General features: G+C 41.7%; 1 protein-coding gene across 1 annotated transcript in view; it reads left to right on the forward strand.

Annotated features, from left to right (window-relative positions):
* The window catches only part of PGAP1 (post-GPI attachment to proteins inositol deacylase 1), a 2,682,422-nt gene that overhangs the window by 2,396,210 nt on the left and 264,453 nt on the right, over window positions 1-21,759 (forward strand). The gene's annotated exons all lie outside the window — the stretch shown is intronic.

The raw sequence follows: 21,759 nt of genomic DNA on the forward strand, positions 1-21,759 counted from the left end.
GTCCAGAGCGAGAGATACGTTTTCCGGTCCGAAGGACCAATCTGTCAAAGGAAAAATTTACTTTAAAAATGATCAAAACACGGTAGGTTCAGGTTAAGGCACTTTAATCTTGCAGCAAGGAGACAAAAACGTGCTAATACAGAGTTTGTCTAACCAGAAACAGGAAATGCATTCATTTTTATAGGTTATCAAATTAATCCTGTCCTACCATGCTGACGTAACAAATTACCACCTTTTGGTCATCATCTGCTGACCATCTTTCCCATGATTTTCTGCTGATTTAAACAATTTTTATGTGAAACATCCTGAGGAAAACAACATGGCCTTGGTTACTTTCAGTTAGATACTTGTTATGTTACATTCAAGATACTATAGCTAAATCAAACACAATGCTAGCAGTTCATTTCTCTAAAAAGCCTTTGTCTAACTTATCTCTAACTACTGCAGCTGCAGAGGTTCCCATCCTCTGAACAAAGCTGTCTGTCTGAAATCATTACATTTATTCAATGGTATATTGTCTATTCATATGCTTCTGACCTAGCAGATTAACACCTGTTTTTCCAAGTACATTTCCACAAAGCATAAACAAGAATATTGCTGTGCTAGCAGTTACTAGGTCAGAGGGCAACTTGCAAGTTTCAGTAAGCATGCTGCAGTTTCAATAAGGATTATTTTCGGCCTCATATGAAACTCAATTTATAAAAATCACAGTGCATAAGGAATAGAATGAAAAGCATATTAAAAACACTTGATTATTAATTTATTAAGCTAACACATATTAATACATATTTTTCTAACAATTCCCCTTTCGGGGAAGTCACCAAGGGATGCGCTTGTTCACGCTTGGCCCCCCAGGACTTGTCTATGCCTTCCTCCCTTCCCCTTAATACCCAAAGTACTTCAGAAAGCCAGCACGTTGAAAAGCACTATGATACTCAATGCACCTTACTGGCTCGACAAATTTGGTTCCCCTTTCTCTGGGTCCATCTTCTGGAGGAACCATGGATTCCTGACCCAGTTCCAGACCTTTTAACCCACTCATCAGGAACGTTCCATTTGTCCATCCAAACCCTCAAGTTGACAGCATGGCTGCTCAAATTCCACGTTTAGCCAGGTGTTACGATTTTTCCTTGGCAGTTAAACATATCTTGGTTTCTTCCCACAAACCATCTGCGAGGAAACTGTATTCAAGTAAATAGAAAAGATTTTCCTACTGGGCTGTTAAGCACAGTATAGAACCTTTTACGGCTCCTATCACCACAGTTCTAGAGTTTCTCTCCAAACTGTAAAGGGGCAGCAGCAGCTACCATCAGGGTACAATTAGCAGCCATTTCTAATTTTCATACTGGTGAGATGAGAATACCTGTGATGTCCCACAGGTTATGTAAGGCATTTTTGAAAGGTACCTTCTAACTTAGACCCCCAATCAGAGAACCTCCAGCCCCTTGAGACCTAAATTTTGTTCTTTTTGTCTTAGTGTTGCCACCCTTTGAAGCTGCATCATCTTGTGATGTAAAGTTTTTATCGTGGAAAGCTCTTTTCTTAGTAGCCGTTACCTCCGCCAGACGAGTGTCGGAACTTCAAGCACTCTCTATTACACCTTCCTTATATAGTCTTTCACAAAGACAGTGTGTCCCTAAGAACTAATCCCTCTTTCTTACCAAAAGTTTGTTTTGAAAACAGTCTGAATCAATCTGTTGAATTACCAGTGTTCTTTCCCAACTGTAGCGACAAGGCAGAATATAGAGTGCATCAGCTAGATGTACACAGACAGCTACGCTTTTATTTGCATAGGACCAAAGATTTCAGAAAGTCTGACCAGATTTTTGTATCCTTTTCAGACAAAAAGAAAGGATTTTCAGTTTCTAAAGTAACCTTGTCTAAATGGCTTACAGACTGCATTTCCTTCTCATACAGTAATAACAACAGCAATTACCAGGCAAAGTGAAGGGCCACTCCACAAGAGCAGTCTCAACGTCCTCTGCTTTCTAGGCTAGACTTCTTATAGACACTTATTTGTGCAGCTGCCAGATAGGCGAGGCCTCATACCTTTATTACTGATTACAAAGTAGATGTGGCCTCCCGAAACAGGTCTTCCTTTGGTTCCACTGTATTGAAGAGCTTGTTTTCTGTAGCTACCCTAGGATAAAGGTGCTAGGGACACTGTCCCAACCAGCAAGAATTATGGAGAGATTGGACAACATAACATTAAGAAGTTATGTACTCGCCGTAACGTTCCATGTTTGTTGTCCATCTCGCCTATTTTCTTGCGTCCCACCCACCTTCCCCCTCCTTCATTCCTGGAGGACTGGGCAGACTATCTTATATATGTATATATATATATATATATATATATATATATATATATATATATATACACACACATATACATATAGTTATACTGGTTTTAGAGTCTCTGATTTCCTCCTTCTATAGTTAGACAACCTGTTGTTACAAGTAGATAGAATTACTACTACTGCTTTTGCTTGCAAACAAGATCTGGGTAACTTACCCAGTGCATCATAGGATAGGGTATTAGCCTCGAGCCAGTGGAAGTTCTCATGGTTTTGTATTAGGCCGAGTCAGAACCGATGCTCAGTTCCGAACCCAACCAGCAAGAATATAGGCAAGATGGACGACAAAAATGGAATGTTATGGTGAGTACATAACTTCTTATTCTCAAGTGAATGGTGGGATCAAAAGAGAGATGTAGACGACACAAAAGGACATGGATGATGCATCAGGACTGTACCTTATCACCAGGACTTTTTTACCCTGATGCTAGAGGTCTATCTAGGAAAGTAAGAGAGGTGTTTACAAGCCTGGGGGAGGCTGGTAAAGGTCAATTGCCATTTCACTGTTTTTGTTTGTTGAGTGACTCTTGCTGATGGATGATATGTAAGGGTTATAATGGGATAGTACTGGAGGAGTTTGAAAAATTTCAGGCATAATCAAGGCTAAAATGCAGAAGTGAGCAGTATTGTTCAGACTAGAGAAGCTAATGGGAGGGTGCAAATGTTTGTGCGATAGAGTTTGAAGCAAGATGTTTGCTATGTAAGCCTACAAGTATCAAAGAAACAAGACAGAAGAACTGTGATAAGTCTTTGTAGGAGTTGAATATCTAATGGAATCAAAAAGTGAAAAGTGGGTTATTGACAAGTAGTAGTATTGCTGTTGATTGTGGATTCAGAATTTAGCTATTTGTTTAGACATTTATTGGAACTCTGGAAGGACAAAGGAGTAAAAGCAGTGTTTGCTTATAAAAGGGAGATAAGGAAACTGGTGTGAAACAATGAGGGATAGGAAGGTACACTGGGAGTGCGGAAAGTTCAGGTATGGAACCAACCTATTGCTGCTGTGGATGAATGATTTTTGGGGAAGTAAGACCTGCTGTGTGAGAGATATAATGGCACTGGCATGGAGGTGGAGGAAATGAGAAAAGTGTCAAGCAAAGTGGAGGGCAATTGTAATGAACCCCATGCCCAATGTAAATGCATTTCTAGAAGAGAAATAACTATGTAGAAACACTGTCTTTCACAACATTAGGATGATAAAGGGTGTGCTTTCTCACACTCCAAGAGAATCTGGAAATGCATAATGCCATCTTTTTCTGCACTTGAGCTGTTGTGTAATAGATATTGTTTATTGGGATTAGTTCCACTGTGCCTCTTTTTGAAAGTGATTGATGTTTTTGGTGTTATTTGCAACCGTTTTCCTGGATTCTTATTACAAGGCATTTACCAGCTGGAATCAAGTTGTGGTTTGCTTAATTCTACTTGTCTGTTTGCACTTACTTGCCTGACGTTTATATGTGTACTTTTATACGTTTGGACACTGGCTTGTTCTGGATCTTTTGTCTTTTTTTGTCCCCAAAGATGATTTCAAAGCAACTGCATGACTGGATGTTTCTGAGTCTGGTTGAATTTTCTTTAGGAAGCAGTCATACTTTGATGTTGACACTTACTCTTTGGTGATATATGGCACTGTGCATACTGCTACATGGGTTTATATGTGCCTTTGTTTGACTGCTTTCAAGTTGTTCTCAGGAAAGTGGTGTATATTGTAATTAAAGGAGCTGTTGCCAACATTTAATTTATGTCCGACTTTTCTGTGATGTAAACAGAAAATATGGGTGCTTGGTGATTTTTCTAATTTTCTCCTGTCCATACAGTGATTTGTATGCACAAGTTGTTAAAATTTAATTGTTTCAGTATTTATTATTTTGACTTGTGGTGTGGCACCATGTCTAGGAATATCTAGCTTGCAGTGCCCCACCGGTGATGTTTAATAAATGATTAAAAAAATAATGGGGAAGGGGAATGGATCTCATTGAGCAAATGTGGCTTAAAAAATAAGCAGACAGAAGATGGTAATGCCTAAAACACCATTTTTGTATACTGTCTATTCACACATACAACTCCTTATGGCTTCCAGAACTTTTTTGGATCTGGCTTCGGTAACTAATTGATTTACTAGCTAATAATAGATACTATTAGAAAAGTCAAGGCATTATTAACAAATCTACACTAAGATTGTTAGTCTGGGTTGTCCTACAGTGGAAAAATTAATCTTTGCCACTTATTTCATATTTTCGTAAATGAGAGATCTAAATTTTATTCAGGTGTATGGTGCGAAACTCCAATGTGGGAGACAGGACAATTCATTGAAAATGCTGGTTTATATCATGCTGTACTGCAAATATTGCTAGTTATTTTTTAGTAATTATGAAAATAAGCAGTATTTCTGTATGAACTTAATACTTAAAAAAAACAAGTGACTTAAAAACTGTTGCATATTATGTGAAACCTTAGACGTTGTTAGAGAAAACTGTCTAATATTTCCAGTGTAAGTTGCACATCTTGTTGGATATCCAGTATTATTTGTATTGCTAATTATATAAATATGTTTTTTATATTTCTGTAAATATCTCAATAAGCATGCATTTATAGAGGAATTTATTGTCATGTGAAAGCTTATGTCTGTTTAACAAAAATGTTCTAACATTATAAATATAGGTTGTACAGTTTTCAAGATATGAAAATTTGTACAAGTTTAGAAAAAACATTTGGGGCTTATGTGCATTGTAATATATTATAATTGTGTAAAAACTATGAATGGCTCTGACTATTATCATTGTAAAGAATACTTCTTACTGATAACATTGCTATTTTGTACAGTTTTAATAGCTTATATGGTTCACAAAATATGTACATTTGTTTTTCTTATGCTTTCAAAGTGTATTTTTCAGAAAATGCTCTGGAATGCCACATGTGTGCAGTGTATTAGAGGTGTGACATTCCACACCACATAGATGTCAGAGTTAGGAAACTGGAGAACATAGCAGCCCTAAGTAAAGAGACTGATTAAGGAGTGGCATTAGAAATCATCTAGCAGGAACTGAAGGAGATAAAGAATATGATCTGATGTTGTCGCTTCCATTCCTCTTCACGGTTGGGTTACAGATCCGACACTCGGATCCAACTCTGCCACATTTTTACAGAGTAGGATCCAAGTCTCAAGCCCCACCCACTTCCCATAATGCTCTGTCCTCTGCCTAACTCCCTCAGATCTCTTTTGCCACCAACAGTGACAGATGTAGTTTCTTGACTCTCAAGCGTTTTCTTAGGAATAGCAGTAGGAATTCTTCATATTCGCCGATCTTCTTTCAGATAAGTTCCTTTTTCTAGTTTCCCTTCCCTTCCCTTCTATAGCAGTGCAGGATTAGAATTTTTCCTCTCCTCCTCCTTCTGCTTTTGAGCTTTTTCTCTCTCCCTCCCCTTTCTAGCTGTTTTTAGGCTTGTTGTTTTTGTAGTTGTTAAAAAAAAATAATAATAATAATTATAGTCGCTTAGTGTTATTTATCTGGACTTTAAACTTTGCTAGTTGCCTTTTGCTGTTTTTTGCTGTTGAGGTTTTTTGTGGTGTGCTTTTCTTCTGAACTATCTCTGACAGACCAGCAGGATTTAAAACGTGCTCTGAATGCATTCGTAAATTCCCGTATTCTGTTGTACACAACTTGTGTCTATTGCCTTGGTCCTGAGCATCTGTGGTTGGCTTACCCCATTTGTGAGGGCTTCAATCCCAGGGCTCTCGTTGACCACAAAAATAAACTAACCTCAAGGGCCTCTTACCTGCTTCTTCAAGTTCCTAAAACCCCCTCCAAGAGTGTAGCAGGGTCTTCCGACTTGAAGATGCACCCTTACAAGTCCTCAAGGGCATCTTTGGAGCCGCCGTCTAAAATTCCGAGACCTTCAGATCCGACAGGCTTTGATTTTAGATGTACTTCAGCACAGGTGGATCCGATGCACTCTTCAGATCCGACCAGTATTTGCCAGATTGTCAGTTCTCCTGAAGCTACTACATCCTGCTGGGATCCTAAGGTTATGGATCCGATAGCTAGGTATCCACATTGGTACTGGGCATGGAGGCTGCTTCTCCCTCCAGACTGCAGCAGACACCCTTTGGGCACTCCAGGCCACCATTAATGGCGTCTTCCAGGTCTTCTAGGAGCCTTTCAGAGGTCGATGTGAACAGGATGATCAGGAAGATTAAGACTCAGATTCATTTGGAGGTTTTCTATGGTCCATCCTCTCTGGGATCTGCAAGTGTTTCCCTCCAAGCACAGTTTCCTCATTCGATCCGGCCCTCGGTATCACAGTCCCAGGATTGTAGCCAACCGAGAGAGCCGGGGTTGGGTATAAGTAGTTACCCTTCTAATCCGACTGTCACCCTGACTTCCTCTTCTCCAATGTCATTGGATCGCAGCAGTTTTCAGATCTGGGAGGTCCCCGTTGGATCTGGGTGAGGGCTTAGTGCTTCGGCACTGGACAGCTCGAGTCCGATTCTACCTGAAATTCATGATTTGAGAATGCCTGTCCTTTCTTCTTCAGTAGTCCCGCTGCTATGGAACTGGGGTGGGATTTAGTGGGTCCTTAGGCATTCCCAGTTGTGGAAAGGGCCTTCTCTAGTAATAGGGAACTGGTCTGTCAGAACTATGCCCCTTCCCATCAACCCTGCTTGGATCAGAGGCTTGAGAATGTCATTCCTGGCCAGAGTCAGCCCGTCCAGACAAGTCTCAAACTCTTATCTTAGAGGGAGCCCCCTCTTCTTCTGAGACCTCCTCTGAACATCCCACAGAGGAGATCCCTCATAAGAGGATGTGCAAAAGGTGGCATATTGACTCTCCCTTGGAGTCCATCACCAATGACATTTTAGAGATCCTGAGGCAGAGGTGGTTGGTCGGCCCAACCTCCTTCCTCGGAGGAGTCCATGTTTTTGGAGGCTTTTGGGAATGGCACATCTACATCTTGGGTGGTCCCCCCAGCAGACAAGTTCTTTGATTTGGTGTCCCGTCGTGCCTTGAAGGAGCCGTACTTTACTGAACCGATTCCTAAATGTCCAGATAAGTTTTTATCCCCCCCCCAAGGAAAGACCATATTGGACCAAGGGTATTCCTGTTGATGTCATGGTTGTGGCAGCAGCTACTAAAAAGGAGCTAGCTGAAAAGAGCTCCACAACCATCTACCGAACAGGGAGTCCTAAGCGATGGACAGGTTTGGTAAGCACGTTTACACCTCGGCCACTTATTCGCTGAGAGCGTTAAACTACCTGGCATACTTTACTCGATTGCAGAGGGAACTGGTGAAGGAACTCTGACTGTCTAGCAGAGAACATGTTGGCGAAGGACTTCAAGAAGGTCTCCCCCCCGACTGACATCTCTTTTGCTCTTGCCCAGTTCTTCCTTGAGGCTTATCTCCTACTCCACAGAAGGTGCTTCATGGGCAGTTGGCTCAGGCGATGCTATTCAAAGACATGCCTGGATGAAGCTTTGTGATTTCGCGGAACCCTTTAAGGCATCCTTTATGAATGTCCTGTTTGATGGGTCCTCCCTTTTTGGACTATCTGTCAAAGATACCCTATACCACAGTGAGTAGGAGGGGAAGACCTTGTCTGCCGTCGGGGTCAGGTTTTCAACTCCTCAGCATAATTTTTGTAGAAATCAGCACCAAGGCAAGAAAACCTGATTCCAGAAATCTCCGGGGTCTTCCCAAGATCAGTGCAGAGATTCTTCTTGTAGAGGCAGTGGAGGAGAAGGAGGACTCAGTGAAAGATGCCACCCCAGGGTCAGAGCGGGACCGCAGAATTATGACTTCAGAGAGCCTTTCTCTGATAAGCCCTGTCAGCGCTGCCCAACTGCTCATCTCTGGAGGCATTCGGAGGTCGTTTTTCTCTGCCCCCTACAGCCTGAACCTCTCTAACACAAAACAAATAGGTGCTAAACATTATATTCTGAGATTATTATATTCCCTTTCTCCTTCTACCAGAGAGGTTAAAGAGACTCCATGATGCTCCACCCAGTCAGAGGGGAGTACGCAGTAGCAGAGATTCTAAACGTACTGCAAAAAAAGAGTCATCCAAGAGGTCCCGACTGAACAAAAAGGATTCGGAACTTACTCTTGCTTCTTTTTAGTGCCAAAGAAAACCGGGGACCTGAGACCCATTTTGGATCTAGGCAAATTTAATTTGTTTATAAAGAGGGCAAAGTTCCAAATGGTTACGGTCCAGTCCGTTCTACCACTTTTGCGAAAGGGCGATTGGATGTGCTAAGTGGACTTAAAGGATGTGTGCTATCACATCAAAATAGACAGATGCTTTAGAAGTCATCTGCAATTCTGGCTGGGAGCCAATGACTTCCAATTAAGAGCTCTGCCCTTTGGGCTTATCACAGCCCCCACGGTGTTTACCAAATGCATGGCAGTAGTTGCAGCTTAATTGAGACTGCAAGGATTCCGGGTATTATTTATTTATTTATTTATTTATTTAAATTTGTTGACCGGGAGTGTCCGACTGGACGTAGGTCCATCTGAGCTTGCTATAATCAAGGTAGTTAGTGGAGTGGAAAGAAAGGTAGTGGTTGGATGGGGTGGATGATATTAGAGTGGGAGTTGCAAGGGCATAGCCAGCATGTTTTTAGGTGTGCTTTTAGTAAAGTTTTGAAGTGGGTGCATGATGGTACGGAGGTAATTGTGGGTGGGAGTGAGTTCCATAATTTGGCTATGGCGCAAGAGAATAGTGCTTCACCAGCAGTTATTGGCTTTAGTGATCTGCAAGTGATTTTTGTTGCTGGATCTTAGTGGTCTGGTGGTGCAATAGGGTTGGAGTAGATTCTGGAGGGATGGGACATTTAGTGTATGGTTTACTAGTTTGTGGGCAAGTGAGAGTTGAAACCACTGAAGGAGGTGAGGGAGTTTAGGCCAGCCCAGTTCAGCAAGTGAGAGAGAGTGGTGACTACGGTAGGATGGCGATTTTGTTGTAGCAGGACTCTAGCTTGTTTAGATCACATTGCCTTAGGTTGGTATATATTGGAGAGGCATAAAGTAGGGTGGAGCTAAGGTGGGAATTTGCTATTGAAATCTTTGCTGCTTTGGTGAGAACTTGCTTATTTCTGTATAACGCTCCTAGTTTTTTGTGAACTTTTTTATGGTCATGGATATGTGAATGTCAAATTTTAGTTTATTGTCTATTTCCACTCCTAGCAATTTGGTGTGTTCAGTTGGCTATATAGTGGTGTTGTCTTTTGCTGTGATGTTAAAGTGAGAGTTGTTTTGAGTATGTTTGGTGGGTTGGAAGATGAGTAGTTTAGTTTTGTTTGGGTTGAGTATTAATTGGGCATCGGATAACCATGTTCCAGCAGAGGAAAAGGCTTCCTGTGTGACTTTTTGCAGTTTTGGTAGGGACTGGGCTGTGCAGATGATGGTCGAGTCATCTGCGTATTGTATGAGTGTGCCATGTTTGGTGGCAGAGGCTAGATTATTGGTGTAAACAGAGAAGAGTAGGGGTCCAAGGATGGATCCTTGGGGAACCCCTATGGAGACAGGTAGTTGGGGAGATATGTCATTCTGCCAAACAACGGATTGTTGGCGGTCAGACAGGTAACTCTAAAACCAGTTGGTGACTGATTGTGAGAAGGATAGGTTATTGAGGACCGAGACAAGTTGTTTGTGTGGGACCATGTCAAATGCTTTAGATAGGTCTAGGAAAGTAGCAGAGGAGAGATAGCCATTGTTTTTTATGCTGAAGGATAGTGTTAGTAAAGGAGCGTAAGGCAGTGGTGGTGCTATGGTTTGGTCGGAAACCATGCTGAGTACTGGAAAGGAGGTTGTTAGTAAGGAGGTAGATCTCTCTAGTATTTTGGAGAGTGGAGAGAGAATAGCTATGGGGCGGTAATTGGTTAGTTCTGCGGCGGGTCCGCCTTTGTGGAGGGGAATTATATGTGATACTTTCCACAGTGTGGGAATGTAACTTTCTGACAGAGATTGGTTAATCAAGATGGATACTGGGTAGGCCAGAGCATCAGCTGCGATTTGTAGGTATTCACTTGGGAGGTTGTCTGCTGCTAATTTGGTGGGTTTAAGTTTAGTTAAGAGTTTTTTTATGTTGGAGGTAGGTACAGGAGAAAAAGAGAAGACAGTGGGGAGATTACTAGTTGAAGGTGTGGGTTGGAGGGGAGGGGAGTTGTGTTGTTTAGCTAATGATAGTATGGTTTGGGTGAAGTGTGTGTTGAATGAGGTAGCAATATTTTCTGAGGAGTGAGGGATGTTAGGAGGAGGGGTACCGGCTTTACCTGGGTGGAGGATGGAGTTTATGGAGGACCAGAATTGTTTGGGCTGTGTTGTGAGGAGTCTAGGGCAGACTGGTAGTATTGGAATTTGTCCTGTTTTATTAGCTTTATGACTCTATTGCGTAGTTCTAGGAATTTCTGTCTAGCTGAGGGGTTTTTGGTTTTGCGCCAGTGCTCCCAGGCTTTATCCCTGTTTTTCATTTCTGACTTATTGATTTTCTGTAGCCATGCGGAGGATTGTGCTTTGGTTCTGGAAAATCTTATGGCAGCATGGTAATTAAGGATGTTCAGGAAGGTAGTATTAAAAAATTCAACTGTGTCATCTAGACTGAGGTACTTTAGAGGATGCCAGCTATATTCTTTGAGAGATGAGATGAATGTGAGTGGGTTAAAGTTTAGTTTTTTACGTATTTGACGGTAGATGACAGGTTTAGCTTGGTATAGGTATTTTTTGAGTAGGAATTTTGGGGAGTGATCACTGAGGCTAACTGATAAGCAGCCTGTTATATATGACTGGGGGCTCTTACTGACTGGTATCCAATCCAGGGTAGTGTGCTTGCTGGAGTTTTTATTTATCCTTGTTGGTGACTGGACTAGTTGGGTGAAGCCATGAAGGTGTACACGATGGGATGGATTGTTGCCAGAACAGGATTGCCAGTCAATGTTGAAATCACCTAAGATGATAGTTTCTTGGGGGAGATGGTGGGTAGACCAGCTAGTGGAGGGATGTTTTGGCCAGGTGGGAAGTAGCATCCAATTATGTTGGTGGTTTTGTTTTGGTTAATTTTGAGGTTGGTATATATTATTTCTTCATTGCCTATTTGTGGAGCTGATGATTTTAAGATCTGGATGTTTAGATGCTGTTTAAATATTATAGCTACACCACCTCCTTTTTTGTTTAGCCGGTCTACTCTTAGTATGCCGTAACCTGTAGGGAGTATTTGCTCACTGGTAATGTGAGATTTTAGCCAGGTTTCTGTCAGGATGATTATATCTGGGGAGTACGAGTCTATGGTGGCATGGAGTTCATGGACTTTGTTGGATATACTTGTAATATTTAGGCTTAGTAGAAGGATGTCACTTGGCTTTCTATTGGCTGTAATATGGGAGAAGTTGTGGTTTCTAGTCTGATTATGAGGATTGGGGTTGGAGATGGTAGGGCCAGGGTTGGGGTAGATGTCTCCACTTAGGGCTAGTTTTGATATGCATGAGATTATTAGTTTTCTCAGTTTTTGAATGTGTTTGTTTATAAGGGAGGGGAGCTGAGTGTGGGTGAGACATGAGTGGTGGTGTGAATAGTAGTACAGTGGTAGTGGTTGAGTGGGGGAATGATGGAGCTTTGGTAGGATGTAAGATATGCAAGGAGAGTGCATGCAGTGAGCATAGGAAAGGTATGCTTGTACATGTTAGTTGAGGAGGTGTGATAGTAGTGGGAAGATGGAGGAGGTAGTGTTGGGTTAGCGCTGTGGTTGGCTATTGGAAAGATGGGAGGGGATTGAGTGTAATAAAGGTGGGACCACTGGGGGTGGGAGGGAATAGGGGGCAGGGTGGGGAGCGAAGCGGGTAGAGACCCTGTTAGTTGCTCGTATGAGGGGCTGGAAACAATCACAAAGCAAAGACAAGTATGTGTTAAGAAACAATCACAATTGACCAAGGACTGCTCTGAAATTGTAAGTCATTTCTTAATTTCTCAGGTGGAAAAACAGGATAACCTTGTATCAGTAGGCTACTGTGGTCATAGTTTAAATTAACAAACACACAGTATTGATCAGTTATGGATACTATTTGCTAACAGAAGGGAATAAGAGAAAGTGGAAGGTGTGTGTGTGTGTGTGTGTGTGTGTGTGTGTGTGTGTGTGTGTGTGTGTGTGTGTGTGTGTGTGTGTGTGTGTGTGTGGTGGTGGTGGTGGGGGGCTGCTTACAAGCCAAAGCAGAGTGCTCTCCAGGGGAAAATGAATATTGGCTCAAACAGGTAGACACATACTCAAAGTTAACTGTAGCTGTTTGCAGACAGTTCAGACCCAGACTGCACTTTTCTTACAAGAATGTTAAAGGTGGTACCGCAGTTGGATACTTAAGAGTGGTGTTAGGTTCAAAGTTAACTGTAGCTGTTTGCAGACAGTTCAGACCCGAACTGCGCTTTTCTTACAAGAATGTTAAAGGTGGTACCGCAGTTCAGATTTACATATCTGGATGACTGGCTCTTCACTGCCCCAACCAGGTATCAACTGCTCCGGACCAGGAATTTCTTCTTCAACCTTGCCAATCATCTGGGTATTACCATAAACTTGACAGAGTCGAATCTATCTCCACTTCAGAGTTTAGAATTCATCAGAGCTTCCTTAGACACAGTGAATCAGATTGCAGCTCTACCCGTCATCGTGTACAGTCATTGAGAGATCATGTCTGAGCCATCTTCAGCCGGCCTTCTCCACCAGCAAGACTGGTACTTCAGGCTTTTGGATCTGTAGAGGCTGCCATTCCCTTAGTCCCGTTAGCAAAGTATTTAATTCATGCGCTTCAGTGGACCATGGCTGTTCAAGGGTCTGTTCTCTACCAACCTCTGTCTGCTCCTATCAGGTTACTCTCAGTTTGCAGAAAACATCTCCATTGGTGGCTGCTATCGAATGACCTGACGATCGGCAGACCTTTCCTTCAGCCATGGTGACAATGGACGCTTCCCAGTTGGGGTGGGGTTGGGGGCATTTCAAGGGAAAATGGTCCAAGGCACATGGTCCCACACAGAGACCAGATTGCATGTCAGTGTTATAGAGATAAGACCAGTCCTCCTCACGTTGCAAGCCTTTCAGGACTTTCTCCCTCTAGAGCTATTGCAATTCACACAGACAACATGTCAGTGGTGTGATACATCAACAAGCAAGGAGGAACCTGCTTTTACCCATTGTGCAGAGAGGCCATGAGGATCTGGGAATGGGCAATGTCTTTGGGCAGCTTTCTTCTTGCAAGTCACATACCAGGGAGAGCCAGTGTTCTGGCATATAAGCGCAGCAGGTCCATCCTGACTCCTTATGTGTGGTCTTTCAACCAGTCAGTAGGTGACCTGATTTTCAGCCACTGGGACCAACCCTGCTGTGACCTTTTTGCATCCTCCCAGAACAACAGGTGCAGCAACTACTCCTCTCTGTTCCCTGAGGGGGACACTCTGGTTCATGATTGCCCCCCATGCCCCAATCTCCTCTATGCTCATCCCCCTCTACCCTTGAACTCAAAATTTCTACAGAAAGCAAAATGTTTGAAGACCTCTATAATCCTCATTGCCCCCTACTGGCCTCATCAGATTTGGTTCCCCTTCCTCTGGTCTCACCTGAAATATCCTCCATGGATACTGGAACCCAAACAGGACCACCTTCTACATCCAGTAGAGGGTTTTCATCCCAGTCTGATAGCCCTTAAACTGACTGCTTGGTTTCTCCACTTCCAGTGATAGTTCGAAGGTCCAGGCTTGCTTCCCATGTCCATAATATTATTCTAGCTTCCCAGAAACTGGCTACCAATAAAGTCTATAGGAGTAAATGAGAGAAATTTGCCTTTTTGGCCTCCAGAGAGAACTTTGACTGTTTTTCACTTCCAATATGAGCTATCCTTTTTGCCTTGTGTCTCTTTTTATAAAGGGAGCCAGTTTCTCTACTATCAAGCTTCAGTTGGCATCCATCTCTTACTTCCATGCGAGTAATGTTTTTAGTTCCCCTGCAACCTCCAAATTGTGCATAGCCTTCTTGAAAGGAATCTTCCCCCTCAGGCCTCCAGTTAAAGATCCTTTCCCACCATGGGATCTTACTGTGGTCTTAGAAGGCTTAACTCAAAAACATTTCGAACCAGCTAATGTTTGTGACTTAAAGTTGTTCTTATGGAAGTCAGTCATTCTTATCACCATTACTTCAGCAAAAAGAATTTCTAAGCTCCTTACATCATCTTCCGTAAAGATAGGGAGGCCCTTCGAACTAATCTTTCTTTCATGCCCAAGGTAGCTACGGAACCCAACCTCAACCAGACCATAGAACTGCCAGTTTTCTTCTCAAATTTTTTTCTAATGAAGGAGAACATTTGTTACATTTGCTTGGTGTTCATAGGTAGTTACATTTTTATCTTCATAGGATGAAACCTTTTCAAAAACCAGACCAATTATTTGTGTCCTTCTCGCATAGTCGCCTAGGTCAGGCAGTTGCAGAAGTTACTCTTGCTAAATGAATAAGACTGTATTACTTTGATTTCTGCCAATAATGGATTATAGTTACCTCACCCTCATAAGGCCCACTCAACTAGGTCTATGTCTTTCTCATTTCCTTTTTCTTCCAGGGCATCTTTAGATGGTATATGTGCTGCAGTCACTTGGTCAAAAACTCATACCTTTATCACGCATTACAGATTAGACATTGTTTCCAGGAGCAAGACTTCCTTTGGTTCTGCACTGCTCCGGCATAGCCTTTCTTAAGGCCACCCAGGAGTTTTATAGCTGGGGACTATAACCCAACCATGAGGAGGAATGAAAGAGACAACATCAGATTTATAAATTATGTACTTACCATAACTTGGTATCTGTGTTGTCTTTTTTCATTTCTCCTCACCTTCCCCCTTCCCAGTGTTCTAAAAGACCTGGAGAAAACTTATTTTTTTTTTATGTTCCTGGTTTTGTGCCTCTGGTTCTTAATTCATATTTTCTTGTTTTTCTTTCTGTACTCTATAAGCTAGTTGGGCAGCAAACTCAATCTGAAGGAGTTAGGGAGAGGACAGAGCATTATGGGAAGTGGGAGGAGCTTGAGACTTAGATCCTAGTCTGTAAAAATGCGGCAGAGTCGGATCTGAGGCTTGGATCCATAACCCAACCTTGAGAGGGAATGAAAGAAGACAACACAGATACCAAGTTATGGTAAATACATAATTTATAATTAATGGAGAATTTAAATAAATAAGAAAAAGGGCTTGATGATGTAACAGAGGGACTGAATGAACACAAGCTTCACACAAGAGCTTTTGGCTGAAAATGAATTAGAAGCCATAGTGGTCTCTGAAAAAGTGAGGCAGGAATATATGGAAGTGAAAAACTACAGAACTGGAGAACAGGGCCGGCAGGAATTTAAAAATAAGTGATACTTCCGAAGGATATGAGGGAAGGGATTGTCTGGCAGCAGTGAAAGATCTGATGGAAAAATGGATAGAAATAGCATCAGCAGCAGACTTGCATATTGAGAGAGCACACTGGACTGCATGGCATCCAGAACAGAAGTCCAGGAATCTACAGATAATAATTGCATTTTCTTTCACAGGAAACAAAAGAGAAATTGCTATAGGAGCTATAGAAACAAGGGAAAGCATTAAAAGTAGCAGAAAGCACCATCCTTGTGGATTGAGACTGTTCGTACATCAAAAGAAATGCATTTATTCCTATTATGAAAGAATGTAGGGCAAAGTGTATAAGATGGAGATTGCTCTACCCTGTTCAAATGAGAATTTACATGCAAGGTAATGTTAGGACCTTTTCATTTCCAAATGAGGCAAGAAATAAACCAAGAAAAACAACAAACCGGAGAAAATAAATGAAGATGGTGACTAACAGAGGGCGAGTCATCTGGTGGAGTAAAGAGAAGGGCATGTAAGGAGGAAGATGTAAGGTTCTTCATGCTGTTACGAAATCAGGAAATGCTCTGACAGAGTGGAGATGATAAAGGAGGCATGAAAGAAGGGTAAATAATCAGTGATGGTCAAGGATGGAGCCCAAACAAGCCAAGTCAGACAGGAGAAAGTTGGGTATGACTGTTTTGTACCAAACCTTGGATGGAGTTGGAGTGTCAAATGCAGTCAAAGAACAAAGGACAGGTTGTATAGACAGCACATGGGATTACATTAGAATGGACATGTAATGGTGGATCTGATGTCAGTTTTCATTCCCTCCTTGACTGATAGGTTTGGATCTGAGGCATCGGATTCTGACTCGACTGAATGTAAAAGCCCATTGCAATCCAAAACTCGAGCTTCTCTCTCACCTACAATGCATCCTTCCCATTACCTCGGATCTCCTTTGCCATCGTTAGGTGAAAGATGTGGTTATTTCACTCTCAAGCTACTGGAATAGATAAGTGGGATTTTTGTGGTTTTTCTACTTTAAATTTTCTTAAGCTATCTTAAATTTCTCTACCTTTGTACTAGCATACTCGAGATACTATTGTGTCTTTTCTCTGCCGTTTTCTCTCTCCTTTACCTTCTGTGTTTAATGTAGTCTTACTGCCTTTGTAGGTAGTCCCTTTTTCTTCCCTTATTTAAAATATATATATATATATATATATATATATATATATATATATATATTTATATATATATATATATATATATATATATATATATATATATGTATATATACAAACATATATATTGTTTTTTTTTTCTTTCATTTGTTATTGTTGTTAAACCTTTCTGTACTATTATTTGCAGTCTTTCCTGTACAGCATTATTGCTGCTGTTGTAGTTATTATGGCTGAAAAAGAGAAAACACCAGCAGGGTTTAAGAAGTATGGGAAATGTGGGCAAAATATTCCCTTTTCTGATGCGCACACTGTTTGTGTCTACTGCCTTGGTCCCCTTCACTTGCAAGAGAGTTGTGCGATTCACCATGCCTTTAATCCCCAAGCACTGGCAGAGCACAAGAATAAATTAATCTTGAAAGGTCTTCCAGCATCTTCTTTCGGTGTTGCATTTCTGGGGTTGCCTAATCATCTCCGAGCTCTTCTTCAGTTTCTTTAACGACCTCAGAGAAAGTTTCAAAAAGGCCTTTTTCAGATTCAACACTTTCTACGGATCCATGCTAGAAGAAGAAAATTAAGCTTTCTGATCTGACCCCTCAGATCAGACAAAAGTAAAAAGTACCTCTTCGGATTGGATGGCTTCTTCAGGTCCAAGGTCCCCAAAAACTAAGGCTTCATCGTCTCCAGAGACCTACGCTAGGGCAAGGTACTCAGCATCTGTGACACTGTTCCATCAATGGTGCCTTCTCCTTTTCTTTACAGACTGGACTTTCCTTCCGGCAGTCCTGTTGCTCTTCTTGTAGCGTCATGGTAGAAGATGTGGAGAACCTAATGAGACAGATGATTTCAGAGCAGAGCCTCCCAGTTGTTGTTTCAGCTTCTATCCCTTTGGATCAGGAAATCCTTTTATATAAGACTCCATCTTTGACTCTTCTTCCTTTGACTCCCTCAGTGGGTTTAGACCCCTTGGATCCAATTCGTCCAGGCATGTCTTATTCAGGTCCAAAGATCACCATATCCTTGGATCAGAAGTTTGCTCTGAGCTCCTTAGCGCTATTGGATCTGAAGAGCTCTTGGAACTGTTTCTACCCTATTGGATCCAAGATGTTTCAGTTGTCTCTGCAGCTCAGAGCTTCTGCAAAGGTTAGTTCAGCTCTGACTTCTGCCTCAGGGTGGCTTTCCTTGGCAGACCCAGTTTCCTATCCCTCTCTGGGAAGGTCAGCCTTTAGGACTTTGGAGAGATCCCTGTCAGCTTCCATGACATAGATGGGTCTTATCCCCTTGGGTTCCATATCTTCTCCTGTTCTTCGTTAGGAGTCTCACCTAACCCTCCCACAGGGCAGCCGGTACCAAAACCTCAGGACACCCAATTGGGTATTTCTTCCTCTTCTGATACCTCCCCAAATTATCTTTATGAAGAGGTCCCCAGGAAGAGGACATATAAGAGGAAGCATCTGGATTCCCATGAATCTGTCACCAAAAACACAGATTTTGAGGAGGTGAAGGATCCCCATGGTTACCTCCTGCGGATGTCTCCTTTGGAGACATCCTTGAAACCCTACAACAGAAAGTGTCTGGAAGCCCAGCAGTCCTTTGGAGGAATCGGTGCTCCTGGAGGAATTTGGTACTGGCCCATCTATGTTCTCTGTGATTCTGCCTGCCAATGAGTAGCTACCTCTTCAGTTTTCCATTCAGGAACTTCCTTGGAGGATATTTGTTAAGCAGTAACTTGGGCTTCCGTACATGCCTTTATCTCTCACTATAAGCTGGATTTGGTGTCCAGAGGTAGAGCAACTTTTGGCTCAGTAGTGGTAATAAATATCCTTCCTTGAATCTACCCAGGGTTCCAAGTAGCTGAGGACTCTGTCCCATCAGTCGAGGAAGGAATGAAAATTGACAACAACAGAAAAAAAAGTTATGTACTTAGCGTAATGTTCCATTTGTGTCATCGATTTTCATTCCTCCTCGACTCCCCTCCCACCAACCCCCAACATTTTTTGGTTTATTCTAGAAGAGAGAGAGGATGTAATTATTGGGTTACATCCTTTTGTCTTACCAGCTCCAGAAGTGGCATTGTCCCTTCCTCTCTGAGACTGTCTCTCTCTTCATCCAAATTATACACATATATGTACAAGTTGTAAATGTATATCTTTCTTTAGTGTTTGCAAACAAGATCTGAGGTAATGGGAAAGATGCATTGTGGGTAAAGGAGAAGCTTGAGAGTTTTGAATTGCTGCGAGCTTTTACAAGTGTCCGAGTCAGAACCGACCCCATCAGAAGAGGAGAATGAAAACTGACAACACAGATGGAATGTTAAGGCAAGTACATAACTTTTTTTTTTTTTTTAATATTTTTAGATAGTTGAAATTCTAAGCTCTTAGCTTGCAGGGGTTTTATGTAGTGATAGAAAATTTGTTACGTTGATGCAGAAGAGTTGAGGATTGGTGTATTGGTTAAGGTATTTACCTCATAAACACAAGGTACAGGGTTTGATTCTCATCTTTGTGGGAATTAGTTTGTCTTAAAATGGCCCACAAAAGCAGCTAGTCTAGTACTTACCTATAAATCTGTGAACTTATAAATAAATAGTAAACAAGATGCCTTTTACTTTCAAATTAGACAGATTTAAAATGCAATGGCGATTGTGATCAGATTAATGGGCTGAGCCAACATGTGATAGGAAGTAATACCATATAGATAGAGAGATTTCAAGTTGCTGGCCGCTGGTAAATTTATTGTTACATGCACCATGCATGAGGACTTCATGGACTGATATAATGCTAAAATTTATTATAAAGTTATGGCTTTTAAAAACAATAATTTACTTTTTGCTATGACCTTACTCCTGTCCATCAAGCACTTTCCTCCCGACCTCACTACTGACCCATTCATTCCCCCTTGAAAAAAGCCCTATGGCCTTGGGGACAAGAAGTGAGGGACTGGGAGTGAAGCCTTCATTTAGGAGGATGTTTAAAGGTTTGATGTAAGGCTTTCATCTCTGTTATAAAGGCCTGACAGCTTACTCAGGGTTAAGTATGCAATGGGCCTTGGAGAAAGGGTGTACCACTCACTTCCCCAAGATACCACTCACTTACCCAAGACTTCCCCGCCCTCCCCTTAAAACCAACACTTACATTTTAGATTCCAGTCACCTTCAGGGATTATAATATGGGACTGTGTGCTCCAGGCATGTGCACCACATCCTCCCTCCCAATAAAAGATCCCCACCCTCATGCCAGCTCCACAAAAGCCTAAGCTGCTTCTTGAACTTGGGTTGTCTGGTTGTAGTCGATGTTTTATCCCAATACACAGTCAGAACTAACAGTTTGTTTCAGTGTTGAATAAGTCATGCTTCTTCATTAATATGTTTAGCTATCTTTGTGTTGCTAAGAAACTACTACCAAATGGGACAGTCACTCAAAAGGAACTATTCTATTACCTTATTTTTTTCCTGCAGATATGGGAAAAGACTAGTTGGGTCCAGTGTTCTTCAAAAAAAGCCAAGGGGAGGTAGCGAACGCGGTAAAGATAGATTAGTGGAAAGAACTCTTGTGCAAAATAATTAAGAATTTATAGTGGTTTACTTGTTTAGATTGTTACAAGTGGAGGGGAGGCTGGAAGGATAACTGGAGGATGAAAAGAAGATTGTGCCCATCATGGCAGGATAAATGCAAAGACATATCAAGAAGAAGTGGAAGGAAATGAGGGAGAAGCCCAAGATAGAGGCAGAAAGAAAGATATTTCTGTTAAAGATGGTTCTTAAGAGAGTATAAATTTAGTAGTAGATGCAAAATAAATGAATTGTAATAGGGCGAACTTAAATGCAGGACCTTACACAAAGGCTAAGGAACAGTATTGGGGATAGAGGGTTAATGTGTCTTTCTAGTAGTGCTTTAAATACTTACTAGTTTATTTTGCATTGTACAGGGACAGAAGCCGCAGTGGTGCAGCAGTAGTGTTGTCGCCTCACAGCAAGAGGTTCTCCCGTTCGATTCTCTGCTGGAGCGCCTTCTGTGTGGAGTCTGCATGTCCTCCCCGCGGTCGAGTGGCGTTCAAAAGACATGCACGAATGTGCGTGCCTTCGTTGAATGTAGTGCGTTGGGCTGGCACCTCGGCACCATAAAAATCGACTGCCAATCATTAGTGGACCGGAGTTTCGCTGTGGTGACCTCTAACCCGGACAAGCCGAAAGAAAAACAGCATTTTACATTGTACATGGATTTCAGATATCCAGGGGACAGACTGTTTCCAAGAGACGAATGTCTTAATGAATAAAATCAAATTTGCCACTTCTGTTAAATTCACAGCATATAGCTTGTTTTGTATTGTTGTGGATGTCATTTACGTATGATGATGTAAGTGAGGGCAAATAAGTGGCACCTCTTTTGGATATGTCATCATTGGGAAATTAGCAATATACTTAAAGTTTCATAAACATGGCTACTGAATTATGAAGGAGCAGCACTAATAGGCTTCACACTAGCTGTTAATGGGGGCACAGTGATATTCTTACATAACAGCATTTATTGAGCAGAGCATAGGAAATGAGCACTCTTGAACAGACATATGGTGAATTGCACTTGTTTCAGTAATTTGAGATACCTTGAAGTATGCATCATGATAACAAAAAACACATCAGTGTCACAAGAGGACAGAACAACAAAAATAGAAAAGCTTTTCACTGGCTTTGACCTCATTCAGAGTTAGTCCACACTACAGAATGACTCTTTTCACATAAACTAAATCTTGTGGAGACATTAATGGATTGATTCTTTCTGAAAATGGAGATGTACGTCCTGAAATAACCACCAAGAACAAATGCCATTGAAAAAAAAAATAACATGCATAATAAAACAAACAAAAAAAATAACAAAAAAGGCT

This window comes from Protopterus annectens, chromosome 2.part0, assembly GCF_019279795.1.
Source record: "Protopterus annectens isolate FY-2018-M chromosome 2.part0, PAN1.0, whole genome shotgun sequence".
Taxonomy (NCBI): Eukaryota; Metazoa; Chordata; order Ceratodontiformes; family Protopteridae; genus Protopterus; species Protopterus annectens.